Consider the following 26,159-nt stretch of genomic DNA (forward strand, 5'->3'; position numbering starts at 1 on the left):
GGCATATAAATACAAATACAGTCGGGGAAGGCATATTAGCCTGATTTTCGGTACTCCATTTTGGTAAAGAACTGACAGAGGCTTTTGATTGCTTTGTAACGCTCTCACACAAAATACATAAGTCTTGTCAGTAAATGCTGCGAGGCATAATTAGGGCTGTCACATTCAATTTTATTACGCTCAGTTTCTTTGTCATACATTTTTCATGATTTAATTGTTTTTTTTATCTTTATATAAAGACTAGCTTCGTCTGCGTGGACTTCATAATTGGGCATAAAGCTTCACTCGTTAACAATTTTGAGTCCTACTACAAGAACCATTTGATAGCTCGGTATAGAAAGTACATGTCCTTTTCCATAGCATAGGTGACATGCATGCCAAATTTCAAAGCTGTCTGCCCGCGGTTCAGCTCGTAAACAATTTTTAAATATCCCTCGAGAACTACTTAAGAAATCTGCATAAAAGGTGGCCTGTGTTTTTTTCCATTCCAATTCCAAATTTCTTCCGAATACGTTCAGCCGTTTTGCGTGATTGAATAACAAACATCCACACTTTCACAATTATAATATTAGTATGATAGCCTTGCGTTTGAATAATCACGATAAAAAGCAATGATAAGATCTAGTTTGGGTCGGCATTGTCTATAATATGCCCAGTTAATTTTCCTTTTAAATAAACAAGAAATAAGTTGCAGGAGAAACATACGACTTTCTCACTTTAAAGATTCGTATGAAAAACGCAGATAAAACACACCCATGTACTTTTCTACTTACTCTTCGATCTGAAAACTGATTATTTTATAGCTCAGGTGTATTTTTCGGGGAAAATTTAACAGTTTTGCAATTTTTTTTCGAAAGAAATTAAAAGTTTAACTGAATATGTATTTGATGATTCTATATACGAGTACAATAGACTAGGAAGGTATCTTCATCTAAACTTCATAATGAATTAAATACCGGGATACCTATCTCTATTACGCAGAGATCCTATCTCTATTTACAAAAAAAAAATATGTCAAGTAGGTCTAATAAAAGCACTTTTGAAACGTCAAGTCTGTCTGTTTGTAGTGACCCTACCACCGGTTCGGAAGGCAGATATTACCGAGAAGAAGCCGGCAAGAAACTCAGCAGTTGCTTTTTTCCAACATCAACATTAAAATGTTGATTGTTCATTTCAACATTCGTTTTTCTATTTTATGAAAGATGAAAGCAAGCAACCTTGTCATTAAGAAATTCATCACGAAGAATTATTAAAAGAATCGTATATCCATTTAGCATACAATCTATTCATATGCCAAATTCCATAAAGATCGGTGCAGTAGTCGATCCAACCATCAACAACTAACAAATACAGATACAGACACACAATCATATTTTTAATGTTTTTAGATACATTTTATTTCGGGAATACTTACTGTGTGATTACAAACCCGGATAAAAAACCGTATAAAAAGTCTCGGAATATTAAAAAAATGCATGCGTTATTTATGGGTTTATGAACCCATGTAGGGTTTAGGTTTAACCTTGTTTTCATACAACACAGCAAAAGATCGACCTGCCGTTCAATAGAGGAAGCCGGAGCAATACAAATACATACCATTTTTTCAGAACACAAATCTACGCGAAACGAAGCTTGCAGTAATTAATACTCCGGTGACAACCCTAACACCGACCCACTTTATAAACCAGTGTTGTGCCAGTAAAAGTTTTAATAAATTTAATTGCAGAATGCATGATTTCATTTTCAGTAACCGGCTGTTGCTGTAGCAAAAAAAGACTGTCAAGTGCGAAAAAAACTCCTGGCTGGTATATGGGTTTTGTTGACAGCATACCTAACAGAATCGAAAAATTGTGTTAACTTTCAACAAAAAGAAAGTTAAAGAATATGGAAAAGGGTACGTATGTCAGGAATGCAAATCTTGGGCAAAAGTTAGTAGTAATTAATTTTTCTGGCAACAAACAAAAAACACGACAAACAACCCTAACACCGACCCACTTCATAAACTAGTGATGAGCCTTTAATTCCGGAATACTTAATTTTATTTTCGTGCGAATGAGAAGGAATCGCGGTTTTGTTTTGGATGTACCCTAGCAAGATCAAAACATTGTGTGTCAACTGATGATAATATTTTTTTTATTTGTGTATTTTACCTACGGCTTAAGGCTTAAGGCTCACACCAACTAAGTACGGAGACAGACTCGGAAACAGAAGAAAAAGACGAATAAATGGTCCGAGATTATGCTATGTAAACCTCATAATGAATCTCAGGTTTTAATGCTAACTTAAACTTACTTAAAACTCTCAACTAATAATAGGAAGGTAGAGTAACTGCCCTACAAGGTTTCGTTTTTCAAATTTGAAACTATAACCTTTCTTCTTATTAATTCTCCTTTGATCCCGTAGATGTAATTAGAGAGCTTTAACAACTAAACTTCCTTTACAATGTAAAGATAACAATGACGGCCCATCAAAGTTCCGATCGTTATAAACTGCCCAATTTCCTGCGTGAGACAGCGTCGATACAGTTTACATATCGGCTATATATCTTAGATATTGGTTACAAGGGAGCGAGTGGCTTAAACAACTTTACATAAGCAATGCGTACTTTGCGATATATAAAACAAATGAAAGGTATAAAAGGCGAATTTTTCACTAAAATAATTCATTGTAAAGCCAACATCTCCTGAGGATGCTCCGGTTTCGGAGCGAAACGTGCGTAGAGGGTACACTGTTGAAGATCTGTTTGGTGTGGAGTATAAAGATTGAAGAAATTATAAATAACACTTTCAGATTCGAAAGTGCATGTTTGTTTGTTTGTTTATTACTTATCTTCGGCTTAACCTTTGAACAGAGCTTGATAAACTTTGCTTCCTTTAAATGGACGTTATATTAGTCCCGAAAAAAGTATTGAAGAAAATAACATTCGTTATATATGTATGTATCTAACCAACTTATCGTTTAACTTAGCTTGATGAAACTTTCCTTTTAAAACCCAAAAGAATTTTAAAACGCGGAAGAAGAGTCTGGCAACAGCTGGTTGGTAATAACTTGACAATTATTCATTGTTAAGTCAACATCTCAGGAGAATGCTCCGGTTTCTAAAAGTGTGTAGAGGGTACATTGCTGAAGATCCAGAGACCAGGACGCGTTTGGAACCCTCGTAGCTTTAGTTTTAAGTTTACGAATGTGGTTATCGCCATCATCTCACTACCGTGTAATTATTAAGTACGCCTCAAAAGTGCCACCTTTTTTTTGACTTTGACTTTGACTTTGATCTGTTTGGCATGGAGTATAAAGATTGAAGATATTATAAAATACACCATACAGATTATCTTTTCGCGGTGTATAGCAAATTAAGTTTTCATAATATATCATGGAATTCCGCAAAGAAGCGCCTGCTTGTATCCAATATTTTCAGATATGGACTCCCCGCCAATCGTATTTATTTTTTTCCTTTTTGCTTAAATAGAGGTACCGCTTAGGCTAAATAAATAAACATTGACAGTCCATAGCCACCAAAGAGTATACAAACATTAAGTCAGTTAACGGCAGTCCTTTGAAGAAGACATGATTATAAACAATAATGCCGCCATTATATAATTTGTAAGTAGGTCTCCATAATAAGAAGCCAGTAATATACCAGCTTAGACTTAAATTTTCAGAATTAAGACCGCCCAAGCCGCTGGAGATCTCATAATATGTCAAGTAAATCCACAAAGCTAGACATTTAATTCTTCTAAGAGCACGGGTAATGCGCTAAGTTGAAAACTCGATTGCCACGAGCAAAGTCAGCTTCAATTAGCTACTAATAATATTAACCCGCATTTATATTGCTAACGACCGCAGCCACAAGCGGGACCGGCCAACCGAATTAGTATAGGTAGGGTGCTTGCCAAAAAAATTAAGTTTTTATCCTCTTAACATTTTAAAGTGTATCTAGGATAGTATTAACGATTATACGGAGGTGTACTACAATTCATTATCAATCTAGAACACACGAAAAGAAAAAAAAAGCATCCTCTTAGTATTTTACTTTTTATCAGTCATCTTAGCACCCATACACAAGGTAATGTTACTTTGGGGCTAGATGGCGATGTGTGTATTGTCGTAGCATACTTATTTATTTATTTATTTTTGCTTGATTTCTTTAAATGCATTACATTACAATTTTAGATATCAAAAGATGCAAAATATATATATGTTTTCAATTTTGTAAGATCATATTATATGGCTCTGTGAAGACTTAAAATATTTTTTTTTGTTATAGTTTTTTTTAGGACGTCCATTAAAAACACAAAAAACTGAAATGGCTTTCTCTGAGGGTGTGGGGTACCTATTAGGGGTCAGTTTTAGAGTTCTAATAAGTCGTAGTAGATTCTCCCTACCTTCTCCCTACCACTATTCCACACAAATTGCATATTCTACAGCTTTGTCGCCTTTCAGGTGGATTTTCAAAGAAGCCTTTTCTTAGAACGACGTTATAAGGATCTACTGCGTAAAATTTCATGCTACTAGTTCGCAATCGCTATTGTTTTAGGTAGATATATAAATTACTTATGCAATGTAAGGGACAATGAAGCAAATTTTGTTGCACACAAATTTAAAAACTAAACTAAATAGGCAAGTCCAAAATTAGTGCTAACCTTTTTATTTGTTTTGTTGAAAGAGTTACAACTTATTATAATTAAAAATGATTTTTATTATGAACTTTATCCAGTCTATATCACTTATAAATAACCACTTAAACACAATATTAGTATAGTGTATTATTTAAGTCAGGTTAAAAAATCGATTTAATGAAATTACACACAGTAATTTGTTGATTAGGAATTCAAGAAAAAAATATTTTTTATGATGAATTAGACGTTAATTCGCTTGAAATTAATTAAATTACATTTTCTTGCGTTTAAACTCAGCTATCTATAAAAGAAGAAAGAAAGTGTGTGGGTGTGGGTATAGGCCCCGAAACGGCTGGACCGATTTCAATGAAACTTTCAGAGAATCTCCGGATTGACCTGGCGAGTAATCCTGTAAAGTTTGGTGAGGATCGGAGCACTCATATTTTTGAACTGTCAAACTGTCAAATACAGCTTTTATTTACTATGATGATATTCTATTGTTAGGTTTGAATGGATAATGATCTTCACCCACTCGAGAAGATTATAGAAGAGAATGAATACGGAGAGAAATAAATGATTAAATATATTATGAAACTTAAATTAAAAATTTAATGATGTAAGTTTATTGTTTAAATAAAATAAAGCAAAATCTAGCCCGGCGAAGCTGGCTGGATACGCTAGTATATACTAAAACGCCTCATATGTGTCAAACGAGAGAAATTCACACTGTCGTCGCAATCGCTGTCGGCCAAAAAAATCGCAACTAACATCACCTTGATTTATGCGTCCAATACGCGATTTATTAGTCGGCGAAAACTCATGAATTTGACGCCCCGTTTTTGTTCTGACAACGAGATCGCAGCCGAAATATTGCATTGGTGTTTTATCGTCCGTGGAAATAAAAAAAAAAAAACACCGGGCGTGGGTGAAAGCTGTTGGTATTAATGAGTGCTTTTATGTGCTCTGGGTGTTGATATTTATCAGAGACGGTTTTCGATGCTTCAACATCAGTTGGTTTGACGGCCGATTGGCGCAGTGGGCAACGACCCTGCTTTCTGAGTCCAAGGCCGTGGGTTCGATTCCCACAGCAGGCAAATGTATGTGTGATGAACATGAATTTCACTGTTAGGGTGTTTATATGTATATTATAAGTATTCATGTATATCTATACTTCTATTAAAACTGTAACTGTAAATTTTTACTGGGGGATGCTTTATAACCGATACTGAGTCCAAAAAAGATTTTTATTTATTTTTTGTCTCTCTGTCTGTCTGTCTGTCAGTCCGGGCATCACGTGAAAACTTCTGAACGGATTTTAATGGAATTTGGTATAGTGGTAGCTGATATTCCAGGTCAACATATAGGATACTTTTTATCCCGTTAACAATAAGTTTCTTCCGGGAAATGGGATGACAATTTTGTTCAATTTTACTTCATAGCTCCGTTAAATTTGAACCGATTTTAATAATTCTTTTTTTATTTGAAAGTGTATACTACCAAGCATGTATTTAATAAGGATCTGATAATTACGGAGATAAAAGACATAACTCATTACAAATAACAGCAAGTCGCAAGGCATATGGGACAACGATCGAGTGCATGCGTACGATACTATTAATTTTATAAATGAAAAAGTTTGTGAGGATAGATGTATGGATGGATGTTTGTATATATCAACTATAATAATGACAACTTACTACTACTCAGTATACCACGTAAAATAATAGTAGGTACATAGCTAGCCACGCTGATTATGATGTAAGCATCAGATATATTCTAGCTTGTCGATTAACTCATACGTGGACGAAGTCGCGAGGGTCCGCTAGTTATTCATAAAATTATTCACCAGTCATCTTAGTACCACACACAAGCTACGCTTACTTTGGGGCTAGATGGCGATGTGTGTTTTGTAGTAGTATATTTATTTATTTAGTAATGTATAGATAAAGGTCATCAATTTCTTTACTGGACTAAAGACCTCTTCCGACGGGAGGGTTCGCCCATAATCATCACGCTGGCCAGTCGGGTTTGAGCTCTCAGTAGTAGCTGCCCGTTGTCTGTTATATTCCTTAAGTCTCTTCGTACGACACTCAGAGAAAGAGACCGCAGAAGAGTGATGACAATTGTTTCCCTATCTGCCGTCACGCGTTCTGACTTTCTAAAAAGTAACTACGAGTTCTACTCCCATATAAAAGATGGCTGAAGCTATTTTAACGCTCTGAAGTTTGAGGCATCGTCGTAAGGTTGCCTGTCTACTGGTATTCTTCAAGATACTAGGACGGATAATTCGGACGTTGCTCCAATGTAACCTACTCTAAAATTATTATTTTAACCAATGCAATAAAAATTAATCAAACATTCAAAAGGGTATTATGTCCACCGTCCACCTAATTAAGTTCCGTTTCAGAATACAAGACACAATGTTTCATTAGATACGAAATAATTTTCCTCCACGCCAACCTTGTTATATTTATTTCCATTATACCCCAATCTCGCGAACAATAGAACAGAAACACCCAATTAGCGTAAAGAGCGCTGACAGCCGGAAAAATTCCAACATTCAACCCGCTCCGAGGAAAATAAGAACAAAAATCCAAACTCCATCTAAGTTTTCATAACAGCAATTTTTCGGATAATTATCTTTCGTTTTTTTTTTTGTTTTATTGTGTACCCGACTCCAAAAAACCACGTTGCATGATTATCGCAATTAGTTTTCCTATCTCTGTGTCAGCTACTTTAATATCGTGCTAAAACTACTGGCATCCGAGAGGTTTTAAAGTTCAGATGCGTTGCCTGCACCCTGTAAAATGAAAATAAGGTAATTGCCTGTTATTGTATTTGATTAAATTTTTCAATTATTTTTGGTCGTATTATTAAAAGATTTGTAATTTTTCTTTACTGAATTAAATGTGCACAGGATGGAAAATTTACGCGCGGAGATATTACATGGTATCTTTTTAAATTATTTATTTCATAAAATTTAAATGTCGTTAATTTAAATGTGAGATACTCGTACTCACGAGTTTTTTATGGCATTTTTTAAGAACATCAAAGTTTGTCTGGAAGAGATCGTTTTAGTGATAAGACTGCCTTTGCGCGCTCTATTTTCTATTGTAAGTTTCTTGTGTATATGTGTTTACTTTGCACATAATGTATGTGTGCAATAGAGCTTTCAAACAAACAGAGTATTTAACCAGTGAACCATGTATTTTGTATTTAAATAAGATGCACGAATCACAGTAATGTATTTATAATATTTGAGATATAATATACTGTTGCCGTAAAATAAACCTAATTTTATCTTATATGTTGTTGAATAGAACATATTTATTTTATTAATTCAAGTGTCTTTACTCCAACGTGCTTAAACGAAATATGTTTTCTTAATGTATATTTTTTGTCTTTTATCTTTCAAGTCTATTTTCTCCTCTATTATCGTTGTAATAAAAGTAGTTATAGTCTTCGGTGGTTTATTATTTTAAAAATATTTTTAATATTACATTTACTTTATTAATTAACTTATCACGACACGCCCGTTCACTGCTTTCGTTCAGGTGAGAGAGGCTCTTGACATTCGCTGTCAGTTTGATGTATACCTTGCCGCTAGGGCTGTCCCATTGCTCAGTGAGGTCACTACATCTCCAATACAGAATGAAACAGAATATGACTACGGCGGTGTATTCATATTTACATAGCTCCATCTATTTATAGAAAGTCAAAGGTTGGGCTAAACACGTTTGCATAGTTTCAAGCTTTGGGCTGATTAAATAGATTTGGTAAGTGTCAAGGTTTTCCGAACTAAACAGCTTTTTGGACAGGACTTGATTTGATATTGAGGTGAATGGGTGTTATTAGATTGCTTTGTAGATGATCATTAATTTAAACTATAAGGTATGCACGAAAACTTGTTTAAGAAGTAATGATAAGAATTTTGTCTATGAAAGATTCCTTGATTTGTGCATTTATGTACTTTAGTTTTACACTAAGACTCAGGCAACTATTTTTTTTTGCGAGTTTGATTCCCAGCACGCACCTCAAACTTTTCTAATATACGTTCGTTTTTGGCAATTAAAATACCGCTTGCTTCAACGTTGAAGGAAAACATCGTCAGGAAACCTGAATGCCTGAGAGTTCTCCATAATGTCCTCAAGGGTGTGTGGAGTCCACCAATCCGCATTGGGCAAGCGTGGTTGACTAGTGCCTTAACCCCTTCTCATTCGGGGAGGAGGCCCGTGCTCTGTAGTGGTCCGTTAATGGGTTGATATGATGATGATGTTGACTATCTACTTCAGCTTCACACGGGTGCAATGTTTAATATAATGTGTGGCATTTTGAAGGAATTCATGATACAACTCTTTAATGGAGTCTTGTAAGGTTAATTCTACTATATCTTGTGCTAAGTATCTTGTATCTTCAAAAAAAACGATACAAATCCTAAAATTTCTTGCTTTTCTATACTTAGTTAACATATCTTCTTATTTGTTACGTCTCTATTATTTCTAATATCATCACAAATTATTGTTTGTGTATCTTGTTATGGAAGAGGGGTTTTATCAGACACAAAGGCATTAATACTACCCTTAAAAGAAGGCTTCAGCCGTTAGCGTTTAGGGTAATTTTATTAAGCCAAATAAACTGTTATTATTCATTTTTATTTATTTATAATATTGATGCTAAGTATAACATTTGACGGAGCACTCTGGGCTACTGAAGACAGCGCCACTCACGCATAAGTAGGAATTAGAAGAAGTTAAAAGTCATTAAAAAAAAAAAAATAAGCAAAGTAGCATAACCATATCACGACAATCGTGAGAAGACACTTATTCAGAGCAAAAGTCGCATAAAAAAGGTCTCTGACATGGTATCAGAGACCTTTTTTATGCGATAACTGAGTGCGAAACAAAAAAAAATATAATGATGTTTACTACAAAATATGAACCTTCCTCCCCCTCATTCCTCTTTTTTCTTTATTGCTGATCTACATTAAAATCCATTCCGTAGTTTAAAGATCTTAGCGTTTTAAATGTTTCAATGATCCATTATAAAATAAATTGCCGTAATTGAAAAGTAGGCACTTAAAACTATTTGCCTAGAACGTGCGGCCTTAGTAATACTGCCCCGTTTAATTTTATACTCGAATGTCTATTTTACGTCGACCCCATCACCATTTCACCACAACACCCGACAAGAATCCGTTTCGTGTGCCGCGGGTATATTTTACTTCGGCCCGATTGAGATATTTATTTGCTATTTTACAAGTTCCGTAGGCAGTTTATCGAGCGCACAAGCAGTAATTTCAACGTTTTTAACCGATAAATAGTGACCCGAAATGCGAAATTGTTAGGCATCAACGATTTATTGGGCTCGGATCATGCGATTCCGCATGGATTGCATGCCACTTGGCAAAGTTTTTGTTAATGTTCCGATTCCCTCATTAGTTCGTGCAGGATTTGCATTCGCCTTTAAGTTAATGGACTTGATTTCAGCACACGATTGTACATATTAAACGGGCCTTATATTTTGTTGGCCTACGTTTATTGCTTCATTCTGTAATACTTCTATTTTATATGGCAGATGGACACACCTCCATTTTCGGGGTGGGTAGTTTACCCAAATCTTTGCCAAGTTTAAAATAACCTAAACGGAACTCAGTAAGAAAGTATTATGGCGTTTATTTTTATTTTATTACTGCATCATCTACATATCAACCTACAGACGACCTCCCTGGCGTGGTTTTTTAAGTGTGTGTCCTATAAAGAGTCGCCCTATGTCAATCAACATGAGACGTAAGTGTTAAGCCCCATGGCCTGTAATTACAGCGACAACCACGACCTTTAGTCCGGAGTCAGAAATGTTGAATTGTACCGCTCGTGATGGAGAAAATCACGATAAGAACTATATTATAAGATTGTCGATTAATTTATTCTGAAAGTGTTTAGTACAAAAAAAGGTTGCATATAATGACAATGAACAAGCAAAAAAATAGGACCACGATCTTTAAAAATACTGTGTCTGTGCCATAGACAAAGCACAAAAGAGAGGTTGCATCAATTTTTAATAAGAAAACTAAATAAAGAAATGAAAAAAAGAACAACAGTGCGGCGGTAGTACTTTTCAGGACGAAGTCTGTCACAAAAAGCTTTACGACCACTTTTTTTTTTTTTAGGAGGAAATTCTCATGGATGTCAACAGGTCAGTAAATACCTCTTAACATGCCTCATAGCATGGACTAAAACCTCCCACATACCCAGACTACCATCCCGAAACCGCAATACGCATGACTTGAGAATACGCATGACTTCTACGACCACTAAAATATGAATTTAAATATTTCATATTCTAATTCCATAGATGATAAAAAAGTGTGTGGGTGTCCCTAATCCGCTAAATTAGGTCCACCTATTAGTCTGGAATTAACAGGCCATTTCACACATCACAATGGCGGCCTAACCTTTGCAATCCATTAGGAGAATCCTCAACACATTAGGAAAGATTAAGCGATTGTCCTAGGCGTTAACGGCTTCCACTGGATCCCAAGCTTAGGATTGAACTACAGTATTTAGCACCGCCACATATTAAATTGAATACTGGTGTCACAAATGCGAATTGTTTGTTTGTTAACCAAGATCATGCAACAATCTGACAGCTGGTTGGCGCAATGGGCAGAGACCCTTTTTTTTGGCGTGGTGGAAAAGCATTTTTGCTACCCCTGACCCTCGGGCAGGAAGGAGGTAATGTGGAACTCCCCCCTCTAAAGGTTATACCCAAACTAAAAACGACTACGGCATATCCCTCTTGTTGGCTTTCTTAGACGCCCGGGGAACCAGTGGGCAGCGACCCTGGTTTCTGAGTCCAAGGCCGTGTTTTCGATTCCCGGAAATGTGTGTGCGATGAACATGAATGATTCTCAGTGTCTGGGTGTTTATCTGTATGTCATAAGTTCTGAAGTGTATCCGTCCAAGTTGTCTATAACATTAAAACGTGTAGCAAAAACTTTGTACCCTTTGCCTTATAAACTCCTCAGGAGTATGTAATTTCCCACACTTATATAATAAGCTTATACAACTTATACAGCCTATGTAACATATATAGATAAGAAGTGCAGAATGTTAATATATTTTTTAAGTTATGCATACTGACCTAAATTCATATAACGTCAGTAGTTATGCATAAAAAATAAGTACATTAATTAATAAAAAAACATTGCACACCATTGATTTAAAATCTTACTCTGTTGCACACACTACCACGTATTTGATACACACACATATAGTGTTTTGTTGGATTATAATTTGTTTGAAAAAAATAGGAAAATTAACGGTGTCAGTGCCTTGGCAAAATCTGTGATAATAGAAGTCTTTGGCAATATAACTTTAATAATGTTCTAACTATTTAAATTAATTATGGTCGTATTTTGACCACTGCGTTTTTACTTCCTACAAAGTCCGCCATACCACGTTAAAGCAGTGCGGTAGATCAATGCACTAAGTCTCTCTCATCTTTGAGAGAGGAGACCTGTGGCCAGAAGCTGGACATTAATCTATACATATAATAATTGGAGTGTCTGTTTGTGATATTTAAATAACCGTTTTTGGTTTTTGGCTCCACAATTGATCCGTTTGAAAACATTGTAAATAAATAATGCTAATTGATTATGATATTGGCCACTAGCTGATGTATTAATCAAGAAGCGAGGAGTATATGGCATATACTTACGACCAATCCAAATTATTATTTTTAAATAGCGGAAACTACACAGACGTCTGACGTAAGCATTACTTCCTTCGAAAAAAAATCATTCTTACTCCCTAGTCAAGAGTTACTCCCTAGTCGCGCCTAAAGAAGTTTTACTTCAATAAATAAATACATTTCCTACCGATACGCAAGAATAAAATGTAAAGTCGTACAGTCATATCACTAATTAAGATTTCCTACATATCACGGTCATTTATGCCTCAATTACAGTAACAAGGTACCTCCGACAGGCCTCGTGGCTAAGTAATGAGGTATTAGCATGTTCTCACTTATCGTGACTCGTAAGTTTACTTACTTTTATAATAAGCAATACTAGTGCTAAAGCATATAGTTTTTTTTTTAACTTCTCTAGTTCACAATTTTTAATCTTACCACGGGATCTATTAAGAGTGTGAGATTGGTATAGAAATTACATGTCCTTTTCCATAGCATAGGTGACATGTATACTAAATTTCAAAGCTGTCTGCCCGCACCTTAGTTCCTAAACCATTTTCAATTTTTCTTCAGGAACTTAAGGAATTGGGATAAAAGGTAGCCTGTGTTCTTTACCATTTCAAAGGCTACATGCATGCCAAATTTATTCCTAATCCGTTCAGCCGTTTTGCGTGATTGAGTAACAAATATCGACACTTTCACTTTTATAATATTAGTAGGATTAGGGCCGATACAGTTTACTTAAAACTAAAAAAAAGCACAATTAAATAGTATATACCAATATAGTAGACGCTATTGAACAGAGCTAAATGAACTAACTTAACCGATTTCAGAAATATCTGGAAACTTATATCCCAACCTATTTAAGTATACAAATTTCTTGGTATACAATTATCTCGTTGGTCAAGTGATTCGCATGCCCTAATCACGAGGATCTGGGTTCGAATCCCGGTTTGGACAATTTTTTTTTTCAAAAGGGTTTCTCTCTGACTGTAGAAAATCATAAAGAGCTTAGAACCCACCATGCTGCATAAAAGTGGTTTGGCCGGCATAGGTTAGTTCATTATATCAACCCATTCCCACGCCACTACAGGGTCTCCTCCCACAATGAAAAGGGTTACACATTTTGCGATTGCTGGACTCCAAACGCTCGTGAGAGCATGACATACAACTCCCAAGTATACAGGTTTACTCGCGATGTTTTCCTTCACGGTAGACGCAAGTGATATTTCTTAAAACGCACATAACTCAGAGATACTTTATTATATAGATGCATAGAAAAGTTAAAGATGCGTGCTCGGATTAGAACTTGGCTCCCCCGAAAGTGAAACCGAAGTCCTAACTTAGGTTACCTAATACTTGATAAAATTCAGTAACAATTTCTTACGGAATATACATTAAATTATGCTATTCCAGGAAACATACCTAATATTTCCAGAGACAAAAGTCCCTCCCCGTTGAGAATTTTCGTTCAGTGCAATAAATTGAAGTGCACTGCAAGATAAGACCCGGTTGTTATATTATCCATCACACAGTTAAGATTAATTCTATATTTGTTTAAATTTTATCATGAAATTTGGGGAAACTAAAAAATATTGGAAATAAATAATCCTAATTGATTATGATATTTGCCACATATACTTACGACCTATCCAAATTATTATTTTTAAATAGCGGAAACAACACAGACATCTGACGGAAGTAACGCTTACGCCAGAAAACGGCGGATTAAGGGGGGGGGGGGGGGGTCATCCGTGCTGGGCTGCCTCACACCGTGAGCGATAATTCTTCTCTGGATGTCTTCAAGAGAAGATGGCATTATGTACGTGTATATGTACAAGTTATTTAGGTTAAGTTTTGCAAGTGTAAAATAAAGAATAAAAAAATTTAAGTAAAAAGCCTCCTGGCACCAAAGCTGGGTCCACCCTTGACGCCAGATGTCTGTATATTTTCAAAAAAAGTTACTTCCTAGTTGCGCCTAAAGAAGTTTTACTTCAAAAAAAAAGAGTAAGAGTATAGATTAATTCTCTCAATAAACTTCTAAGATTTAAAGTGACGTACTTCCACAATAGAACAGCCGTAGTTAACGTATGTTGCCCGAGGCTACTAATATTTTTATAACTCCCAGTTTTTCTCCCAGCAAAAAAAAATTATCCAACACTTTTATTCGAAAAGTTTTTCACGCAATTTCCAAGGATCGATGTCTTACAAGAAAAACTACATCAAATAAAACTCGCAACTTCAGAAATGATGCAAAAAAAAAGCTTTAAAAAGCGTCATTACTCAAAGAAAAGTCATTTGTCAAAGCAATCGCGTTCCATTCAAGCTGTAGGCACCTGCTGTTGGATTTTCTATTGCAAAATAGCTTTTATGTGGAACGCAATAAGATCTTTTGTGTGAGTGAGTAATTAAGTAGGAGGCTCATTTATAATTAAACGTGAGAAACGTATTTCCACGTTGAAGTTTATATTAAAGACTCATTTACAGGGTAGAAGCGAATGATCAGGTAATTTTGATTGTAATTTGGTATCACAAAGTGGTAACTCTACAAATATAATTAAATTTCATCAACTCATTATCGTCACACATCGAAGCACACTAAGATGACTGATGAGTATAATTATATTCATATAATTACTCATCAGTCATCTTAGTACAAACATTGTCCAGTTGTGGGAATCGAACCCACGGCCTTGGCTCAGCAAGCAGGGTCGCTGCCCACTGCGCCAATCGGCCGTCAAACAATGATAACAGTTTAACACGTGGTCCACCCCGCTTGATGGACTTCACACGCCTTTGAGAACATAACGGAGAACTTAGTTCTTAAAACGAACAATTTAGAAAATTTAGAGATGGTTGCCAGAACTCGGCCCCCCCAAATTGAGGCCAAGTCCCACCCACTAGGCTATCACTCCTTCAAAAATTATATAAAGCTGAAGAGTTTGTTTCTTTGTTTACTTGAACGCGATTATTTTAGGAACTAATAGACCGATTTGAAAAACTATTTCTTTGTTGGATAGCCCATTTATTGAGGAAGGGTATAGGCTATATATCATCACGCTATCACTAATAGGAGCATAGCACCATTGAAGAATGTTTCAAAATTTTGACGGCCGATTGGCGCAGTGTGCAGCGACCCTGCTTTCTGAGTCCAAGGCCGTGGGTTCGATTCCCACAACTAGTGTAGTGTGATGAACATAAATGTTTTCAGTTTCTGGGTGTTTATCTATATATCATAAGTATTTATGTATATTATTCATAAAAAATAAAATTTAGTTATCTTAGTGTCTATAACACAAGCTACGCTTAAATCAAGTATCACAAAGTTTTTCCCCTTTGAAAGTTATAAAAATAGTCCTTGACTGCAAATATCTACCTCTTAGGTTAACTTATACGCGGACAAAGTCGCCAGGTACCGCTAGTAATGAAAGAAGATAGCAACATTGAAAATACGCAAGTAATTGAATATTTTTAGGAAGTTTCTTAATTCAAACCACATTACAGCCCATACAAATATTGCATTTTTGTACAACATTACAAGTCCGGAGACCAGGTAGTGTAATAACGCATTGTCGAGCAAATTGTGTAAAAAATATGTTATTCGGGGCTAAAAATATTATGATATTAAAAAATGCATCTAAAATCAACCACCCAAAACCCATTCTCCAGTTACAGCGAGTAGGAACTTTTAATCTCTCCGAGCAATCAATTAGTGCAACGATTTGATTGCACTTTCAAACTGTTCACGCGCTATGCATTTTAATGCGATGGGTCGTTAGGGTAGAGCCGGAATTTTGGACAAAAATATCTCTACTCTATACCTTTTTTAAAGAATAGCCGAATATTTTCGACAACACTCTGTTATAACGAACGGTTTAATTTGTATCGCCCGTGTTTACAAGTCAATGGATCGGTGACCGACTGGTCTTCATTAGGGGACGGGAATACATAAAAATCCGTTGTGGCCAAATTCATTCCAAAAACTACAAAATTCAAATTCAAAAATTCTTTATTTATAGGTACAGGCACTTTCGAAGCTTTCATACTGTATTTATGTTTCCATATTTGTGAGATGATAGTGACAACTACATTCATTAACTTAAGCTAAGGTTTGGAACGCTACGGAATGATTTTCTTTACAAAGTCATCAGTGGAGACATTGAGTCAAGGGATATATTGGAGCGGTTGAAGTTTTTTGTACCACGTTCGGGCAGTCGCCTGTAGAATCGGAAACCGTTTCATTTACCTTTTTGTCGGACCAAGGCAAGGACAACATTCGCCTGTCTTTCGAAATTGCTCACTTTTAAAATGATTACAGAAACAACTGTTACATTTTTAATGGTTCTTTAACCTCATTCAAAAAACGTGTCAGACATGTATTTAAATACGTTAAATTGATTTATTTTTCATTTTACTTTTTTATCATTGTATTGCTTTCTATTGTGTTTCTAGAATATCTAGTTTACATACAACGCTTAAGTAGCTTAATTTCTGCTTGGTATTCCACACTTCAAGTTTTATTTATCGTCATCACTTCAACCAAATAACCCCTGGACACAGGTATTTTTAGGAAACTCCAAAATCAACGATGTTTTATATACCTTATAACAACCACCCATAAATATTTCCAAATCATCATACCTTTTCATCTTTTTATATTATATAAGATATATTTGTTATTTTATTTGTCAGTCGATGATGACCAGCCTTGAAGCCTACAGACCACATCATCATCATATCAACCCATTACCGGCCAACTACAGGGCACGGATCTCCTCCCACAATAAGAAGGGTTTAGGCCATATTTCACCATGCTGGGCCAATGTGGATAGGTGGACTCTACACACCTTTGAGAACATTATGGAGAATTCCCACGCATGCAGATAACCTAAAAATGTTTTCTTTCATCGTGATATTTTAATAACTTAAAACGCACATAAATTAGAAAAGCTAGAGGTTCGTGCTGGGATTCGAACTCGGCCCCCCGAAAGTGAAACCGAAGCTTTTACCACTAGGCTATCGACAGTTGTATCACCAGACCAGACAGATTTTTTCTATACACTTCAAGTGAGTTCTCGATTGTTATCTCAACTCATGGTTAATTATGATGCAGTCTAAAATAGTAACAGGTTATTTGTGGGTGGGTTCGATTCCCACAACTGGAAAATGTTTGTGTTATGAGCATGAATGTTTTTCAGTGTCTGGGTGTTTATATATATATTCTAAAGTATTTATGTACATTATTCATACAAATATTCATCAGTCATCTTAGGACCCATAACACAAGCTACGCTTACTTTGGGGCTAGGTGGCGATATTGTCGTAGTAAAAAAAAAAAAATGGTAGGGGTATTTTTAATCAGCTTAAGTGCGGCCATCTTAACGGAACATTTAATCGTTTGGCACCACATCTATGCCGGGTGGTACTAGCAACGACTTAAGCCAGACCAGTGTAGATTTCGAAATTCAAAAACTGGCGCCAATCAAACCCGGGTTTTATAAAAACCAAACAAATGATGCAGTCTTAGTGGTAGTGGGCTAACCCGTTTGAGGTATGGCACCCCAATCGTTCATCGTACCGGAACGCTAAGTCGCTTGGCACGTTTTTGACGGTAGGGTGATAACAAGAGAAATTATAAATTTCCAGGTATCAAAACTGCCACTTACTAGTGGTTGGAAAAGAGCAACTACTCAGACTATTGCAGGCTCTTTTCCGGACCGGTAGTAGAGTCAATACAAACGGTCATACTTGATGTTTCAAAAGTGCTAACAAAGCAGGCTTACTGCGTACGGCCTCTTGTAAATGAATTTAGAATTTGAATTATCGAATTTAAGACCACAGCCGGGAGATCGTCACTTCTGCGATGCGACTAAATGTAGTATTATTTTATACAGTTACAGTTGAAGTTGCTTAAAGCAGCATGTACCTATGAGTGTATGGTTTCCAATAACAAAATTAAACATGCCGTGTAACATCGGCGTATACATTTGTTTTTTTAGGTTGGTAACAGCGGCGGCGTCCGAATCTGCTGGGAGTTTGTTACACGGGTCACCTAACAAGGTGTGTTTTTAGAGATGGCGGGCATTTGTCACGAGTGTTTTATGAATTTCCGGATATTTTTATTATTCACTAACTGTGTATTTTTATAAGTGAAGTTTTAAAGAATAGCATTGAGTTAAATCCATTTGAAATAATCATCATCAAAATCATATCAACCCATTACCGGTCCACTAAAGGGCACGGGTCTGCTCCTTCAGTGAGGAGGTGCTAAGGCCGTAGCCCACCGCGCTGTCCAAGTGCGGATTGGTGGACTCCACACACCTTTGAGAACAGTACGGAGAACTCTCATGCATGCAGGTTTCCTCACGATGTTTTCCTTCACCGTGGTAGCTGGTGATATTTTAATTGCTTAAAACGCACATAACTTTGAAAAGTTAGAGGTGAGTGTTGTGATTCGAACTCGGCCCCAAGAAAGTGAAGTCAAAGTCCTGCCCACTGGGCTATCAGTCCTAATGACATAATAATTTATAGGAATTAAAAGTTCAATTTTTTACCACCATAGTCGTTTAATTTTACGCATCTATAGTGCCAACCTATGCACGTCAAAATGACGTTTATACTCTATTAGTTTCTTCATTGTAAAACTCCTAAAAATGTACGATTTTAAGGAGAACCTATTTAAAAACAGTAGCCTTAAAAAAAATGTCTCATTGAAACTTTGATCTCTGAAGGGCAATACAATTTAGCGTAGGGCATTAACGCTTTGTACGATTTTATCTTTAAAACTTCGCAACGGAGTTTAATGCAGTTTTCAGTAATAGATAGAGGGATTCAAGAGAAGGTTCATATGCCCGGCTTTGTTTTACCCAGCTAAGTTTGTTGTGGGCTCTTCTTAGATCAGTTTGGAACGCGCGTTTGGAACCCTCGTACTCGTAGCTTTAGATCTAAGTTGGCGAACGAAGTTATCACCATCCCGTTACAATTATGTAAACAAATATGTATGAACGCTTCATAAGTGCCTGTGATAGGCCTACATGAATAAAGAAATTTTTAATTTGAATTTTGAATTTATGTAGCAAACATGTATATTATACCAGAGAAAAGCAAAGGAATTCAAAGATTTATAATGTGATGTTGTAACAAACCTCCTTACGAGATAGATTAAATTCATGTACTACTGAACTGTCACGCCAAAATGCCCAAAATAGGTACCAAAATCGTGCGAAGCCAGAGCAAGTCGGTAGTTGTAAATAAATGGTATTCCATTCATTAAAGCTGCTACCCTAAAATATGCCTTAATGTCGATATTCACTTTAATTTTCATTGCAAGATAATTAATACATTTGTTTTGTGTAAATAATCTTTCATAAACAATTGTGCGATATATAATTTTTTGCCATCTTTCTAAATAATCCTACTATATTATTATATACGAGTAAGTATAGATAGTATTACAAATGTGGAAGTGTGGATGTTTGTTACACAATCACACAAAAACGGATTTGGATAAAATTTGGCATGCTTGTAGCCATAGATATGGAAAAGAACATAGGCTACCATTTATCCCGGGAAATAAGAGAGTTCCGCGGGAATAAAAACCCTTAATCCACGCGAACGAAGGGTAACAGCTAGTATAAGTATATCTAAAAGCGTGTAACATAGATAACAAACAAACAAATACATAAATTACGAATAGACACAGTATGAATTTGTACATACGCACAGTTAGAGTTTTATCTTAAATATTATACCTATAAGAGAACAAAAACAACCGCTATTGATTCAAAAACATCAAATTATATCACTCAGCTCTTTTATCTGAATACACTATTTACTTTAAACAAAAATACTATCTCATTAATTCCAAAGACCTGAAAACTGAAAAAGGTGGCTAGCAAACAAATCATAGGCTGAACACAGCGCCCTGATTGGTAGTCGTTACTAAGCTTCTTTGTGACGTCAATATTGACACTACAACGTATAAGAATCGTCAATAGCCTATAATCGTCAAAATCAATGTTTGACTAAAGACTGGCTGACTACTGACTAAACTATTTGCCAGTAATCCCCACGCTGTTGACGGCGGGTTGGAGATCGCAGTAAATATCAGTCACGTCGTACGACACCCGACCAGAGAAGAGACCATGACAACTGTAGTCTGATCTGTCGTAACCAAAAGGCACACAATAAATACAAATAAATAACATTTGACTTGACCCGATATGTAAACAATAGGTAATATCCCTAACTGGATGTAAAAATTTACAGCAAAAACTCTAGTTGTAATGCAATAGAAAAAAGTTGTCAGTACTAAAGGTGTCGAGCAAACAAATCAAAGATTAAACTCCAATTAAACAGTTCGAGTCGACCCTTGGCATTTGCCAACACTATTGGTAATAGAAAGCAATCCACCGGCCCGCGACAAACCGAACCTTTATAAATCAAGCTACACAAATAAGCCCCGCGACGGTCGTGAGTCGTCGGCAAATAATGCCATAGTGATGTTTGAGCACAAGCCAAGATTATATCGATTATTCGAAGGTATACTTTTCAAAACTACCATCTACTGAATTGTTAAGTTAGGCTATTTGTAAACTCTATGGCATACCTTTTACAGGGGCGTAGTCTGATTTCTGGCACACACCTCTTACTTTTCAGAGTTAAACGCTAAGCGATTTTTAGTAACGAGAAAATTTTTGGGTTCACGTCATGATGAACTTGACATGCTATTCACGAGTTGTCCAAACTAACGATGCAAAGTATAGCGGCCTTGTTACACCGATACCATGTATATACTCGATTGTATCACATGTGTTTTACTATTTAAATACAAAATTATGATTACGCGTCACTGGCCGATTTAATTTTTGTTGTTTTTGCAACCAAATATCACTTGTAAAATCAAATATCAACAACGGTGGCGAAAACCACCGTGGGAAACCTGTATTCCTGTGAGATGTGAAGTCTACCAATCCGTTGACCAGCGTGGTGGAATCCAGTCTTTGTGAGCAGAGCCCTTGCCCTGAAGCTTTTAACTTTTAATATTTAATAAAAAACAAAAATGTCTTTCGAGACTTGATACATATAAAGTATATTGGCTAAAGCATAGGATGAACTAAGTATCCAGGTATGTCAGTTTGTTGTAGATATACAATCTGACAGCTGTGTTCGAACTAATGACACCCACTTTTTGTTCCCAGGGTTTAATAGTATATAGCGTCTCTTGGTGGCTTAGCTATTATTCTTGAATTTACAATGAAAACTTCGTGGAAACCAAAACAATTAAATCTATCGATATTCGAATTCCAAAACACAAAATTGGGACAACTCTAACGGTTCTGAACCCCGCAAATTATAGGCGCCGGTGAAGCGGGGAACGTGTTCCCCGGATCCCGCGATCCCGGGCCGTGATCATTGCGCGCATTATTCAATGGATATTGTGCTTTACAGCGATAGCGCCTGATAGGCCTTTGAATTCTACATCAACATTTATTTTTGGTCCTTATGTAAATTGTGTTCTTGCCACATTTTGTTTTACCCTCTTCCTCTTTATTATAAAGTATGGCCAAAAAAAGAGAGCGGATTTTTTTCTGACTTCATTTATGTATATAATGATAAAAATATAAAAATACTGCTCGCGACTTCGTCTGCATGGACTTCAGAATTGGATCTAAAGCTTCGCTCGCTAACAATTTCTAACCCTACCACGGAAACTATCCGTAGCCTATGTTATTTTCCATGTCAAAAGCTAAACGCATGCCAAATTTTATCCAAATCCGTTCAGCCTATTTTTGCGTGATTGAGTAACAAACATCGACACTTTCACAATTATAATATTAGTAGGATTTTACCATCATCTTTATTATCATCATGACAACAAATTTTACTAGCGCTTTTGAAACGTTAAGTATGTCCATTTGTAGTGACTTAATTACCGTTTCAAAATGCAGATGCTACAGAGAAGCAGCAAAAGAGAGAGAAACTCCGCAGTTGCTCTTTCCCAAAATGGACTTTCACATTGGTTATCCAGTTACTTCACCTTCTTAACTTGAGTCCTTCTTAGCTATGAGACACAACTAGAATTATTTTGATAGATAAACTATTTAAATGATATATTTCTACTGGAAGTAGCCCTACAGTTGCATGGTTTTTTTAGCTACTGACGAATAGCTCCTTGCAAGCAAAACCGTAAAAGTATATTTTTACAAAAATAAGGAAACCAAATATATCTGTATAATATCCAGCCACGTCACCTATGTTGAGCCCAGCTTTGGGACACATAATATATATGATTATGAGGAAGATGATTAAAGTTATTCTACAGGGGCTAACCTATAGTTGCACCGATCTGTGAACAAGATACGGGTAGCGCCTTGCAAGCAAAATCGTAAAGTCGGTCATTACAAAAGAAAGAAAACACAACATCGATCCGGACACTCCACCTCCCTACCTTGATAGGCGATCGTAAATTCAAAGTTTGCATTCTGATGGAGAGAACATTTTGTTTATCTCGTACAAAACATCCATAAATACGGCAGTTAGGGTCTCTTCAGACACATCAGGGTTAGGCAGGGTATATGCCAGCCAAATATTCAGATACCTGTGTTTACACATATTATGTTAAATGGTTTTAAGTTTTATCTGATTACAAGTTCATCATTATCACGGGCATTCAGAGCACGGGTCTCCCGCAATGAGAGGGGGTGAGGCCGTCCACGCTTGCCCAGTGCGGATCGACGGACTCCACACACCTTTGAGAACTTCATGGAGAACTCTCAGGCATGCAGGTTTCCTCACGATGTTTTCCTTCACCGTTGAAGCAAGTGATATTTTAATTGATTAACACGCACATAACTTAGAAAAGTTATAGGTGCGTGCTGGGATTCGAACTCGTCTCCCAGAAAGTGAAGTCGAGCTCGTTCCCAATGCGCTATCACCGCAGTAAGAATTTTAATATAGATAAGGTGGGATTTTTAAAAGTGGTACCTCGATTTTGTGGCAGAACTCGTGCGGAGAAGTACATCTCTAAGATTTCATTCGGTAATTTGTTTTAAAATAATATACCTACAGTTGCCCTTGAATGAATTAGCAATTTTATGCAGCTTAGTAAACTGCACAAGAGTTTATATTTGCTTATAATATTTATATTGTTACAGTTCATTTTCTTTTTAAATTCATAAGCTCCAGATCTCTCTCTCATTTGAGAGAAGAGGTTCAGCATTAAAACATGAATTAGGATGAATGATGAATTAAGAAACATTATATAACGGTTATAACCCAAGTACTTAAGCGTCTTATATAATTAATAATTCGGATACAAATTTACTAGAAACCCCGTTGATCTCCTTTCTACAAGATTTACACAACGTTACGAACTTGAAACTTTCTACGTCATATTTACAAGACCCAATATTCGGGAGCCAAATGGGAATCCGGAATATGCAGAGTTCCGTAATCCAATTAATTCAATCCCCTTTAATAATCGTTTGCCCAAAACGTCTGTCCGTCGAGACCAATCGATATTCCGGTAGAATGAATGAAGTGTAAACACATCGATTCATGATACCGAATCGATGCAACTTTGTGTACCTACATATTGTTGGTGTATAGTGGCTTATTTGACTTAACATGTTTTACGTCAAACGAAATAATATTGGCAATTTACTTTAAAACTTTCATATGAGAAGGGAGCGCGTTATTGCGGATTCCAGTTTATTCCAGATAGCACATTTATCAGCTGTTATAAATCATATACTAATAAATAAAGCTGAAGAGTTTATTTGTTTACTTAAATGCGATTATCTCCGGGTCCAATTTGAAAAATTATTTTAGTGTTGGATTGACTTATACGCGGACGAAGAAGCGAGGGACCGCGTGCATTTACCGCGTGTGTTTACCGTGTATATAGCACTAGCGGTCCCTCGGTTTCTTTCAAAAATAATTTGGAAGAGATCCCAAAAGAAAAATGGACTTATTGCTTCAGTCAATGGCTTCATTGTACTTGTTTAATAAAGACTTTACACTCCATACCAAATAGATCTTAGGTAATAACGTACAATTAATTACTCTACGCACGTTTCGCTCCGAAAACGGAGCATCAACAGGAGATGTTGAATAATTCTTAACATTTGTATTCATTGTAAAGTCAACATTTCCTCATCCTCATCATAATAGATCCATGTCAAGCAAACGCCAATCTTGCTCAGGAAAAAATATCGTGTCCACTAACAGATACTATCAATGGATAATTCGACTTAAATGACAACAGTTCATGGATCGACTCCCAGACGGAGTATTTATCGCTCCGATTAGTGTGATGGAGATGAAACTGAGGCATTGTGTGGCAAATTGCACCTCGCTTTGAGTGTTGCTAAAGACTTTTTGTATGGCCATTGGAAAATACATCGGATCGATTGAACAGCTGATCCGTATGGGTAGAAAATGAAATCTATTTTGACCGCCGATTGGCGCAGTGGGCAGTGAAACTGCTTTCTGAGTCCACGGCCGTGGGTTTGACTCCCACAGCAGAAAAATGTTTGTGTGATGAACATGTGTGCTTTGCATAAGATCATAGTGCATATTTCGAAATTTTGTACCTTCGAAAATACTTCTTCGAGTTTAACTACGATTTCATGGTATCGAAGGAGCGCCATGTAGTAAGTAATAGCACTGGGAAATAGTATTGTCACTAGATGACGCTAGTGCACAAGTTCGTTGCACAGAATTAACAACATACAGAAACCGTGTATGTCAAAACCATTCCATTTTAGTAGTGTTTCTCGAGCAGGCGGTTATTAACTTCGCTGCATTTAGCAGTTGACAGTAGTTTTACTTCTAATGCTCTAAACGTTTACCATCATCATCATCATCATCATATGAACCCATTACCGACCCTCGGCACGGGTCTCCTCCCACAATGAGAAGGGCTTAAGGCTGTAGTCCAACACGCTGGCCCAGTGCAGATTGGAGGACTCCATGTACCTTTGAGATCATTATGTAGAACTCTCAGGCATGCAGGCTTCCTCACGATGTTTCCGTTCACCGTTGAAGCAAGTTATATTCAATTACTTGAAACGCACATAACTTAGAAAAGTTAGAGGTGCGTGCTGGGATTCAAAAAATTTAAAAAGCGAGCCTACCCACTGCGCTATCAAAGTTTACCATGAAATCGGAAAAATGGGAAAAGTTTGTGAGGTGACCAACATTCCGCGGGTGTGAAGTGAGATGTGCGCAGGACGTTTTCATTGATTTTGGACACAATGCACTGCATGCAATAATTTCTAAAAGAGGGTTCTGTATGTTCTTAAATCTGTGTTTCGTAGTTAACTTTCAAGCGATCGAATAAGTAAACGCAGATAAAATATCAAACCTTGTCACCCACCAAACTTGTTTGTCCGATAAAGAGTCTAGTATTCCTAATTTAAGAAGAAACACTTTATTGCACGCATAACATACAGGAAATGAGACAGTAAGGTGTATACAGTAAACAATGCAGCTATGTAAAGGCGGCCTTATTGCTGCAAGCAATCTCTTACAGGCGGAGCAAGAGAATAGGATAGTGCCAAGAGTGTTGTAATACATGCATAAATACCAAAATGTATAAATACAAATACTATGATAATATATAAATAATTTAACCATGTTTATTATATCCATTTCTTTAATAATTTAGAAATATTTTTTTTTATAATAAAACTTTCAATATAATTAACACCTTTTTGCTATTGTGAGAGTCGTTTTTTCTACAAGTGTAGAATAAGGGGAAAGAAAAGATTTTTATATTGTTAAGCCAAAGAAGTATAACTTCTTACGCGTGCACATAGGTACACACACGTTTTTTTTTTCATTTCA

General features: G+C 36.3%; 1 protein-coding gene across 1 annotated transcript in view; it reads right to left on the bottom strand.

Moving 5' to 3' along the window:
- Positions 1-26,159, bottom strand: part of LOC120628618 (calmodulin-binding transcription activator 2) — a 243,522-nt gene that overhangs the window by 77,000 nt on the left and 140,363 nt on the right. The gene's annotated exons all lie outside the window — the stretch shown is intronic.

The sequence above is a fragment of the Pararge aegeria genome, chromosome 13 (assembly GCF_905163445.1).
Source record: "Pararge aegeria chromosome 13, ilParAegt1.1, whole genome shotgun sequence".
NCBI classification, from domain to species: domain Eukaryota; kingdom Metazoa; phylum Arthropoda; class Insecta; order Lepidoptera; family Nymphalidae; genus Pararge; species Pararge aegeria.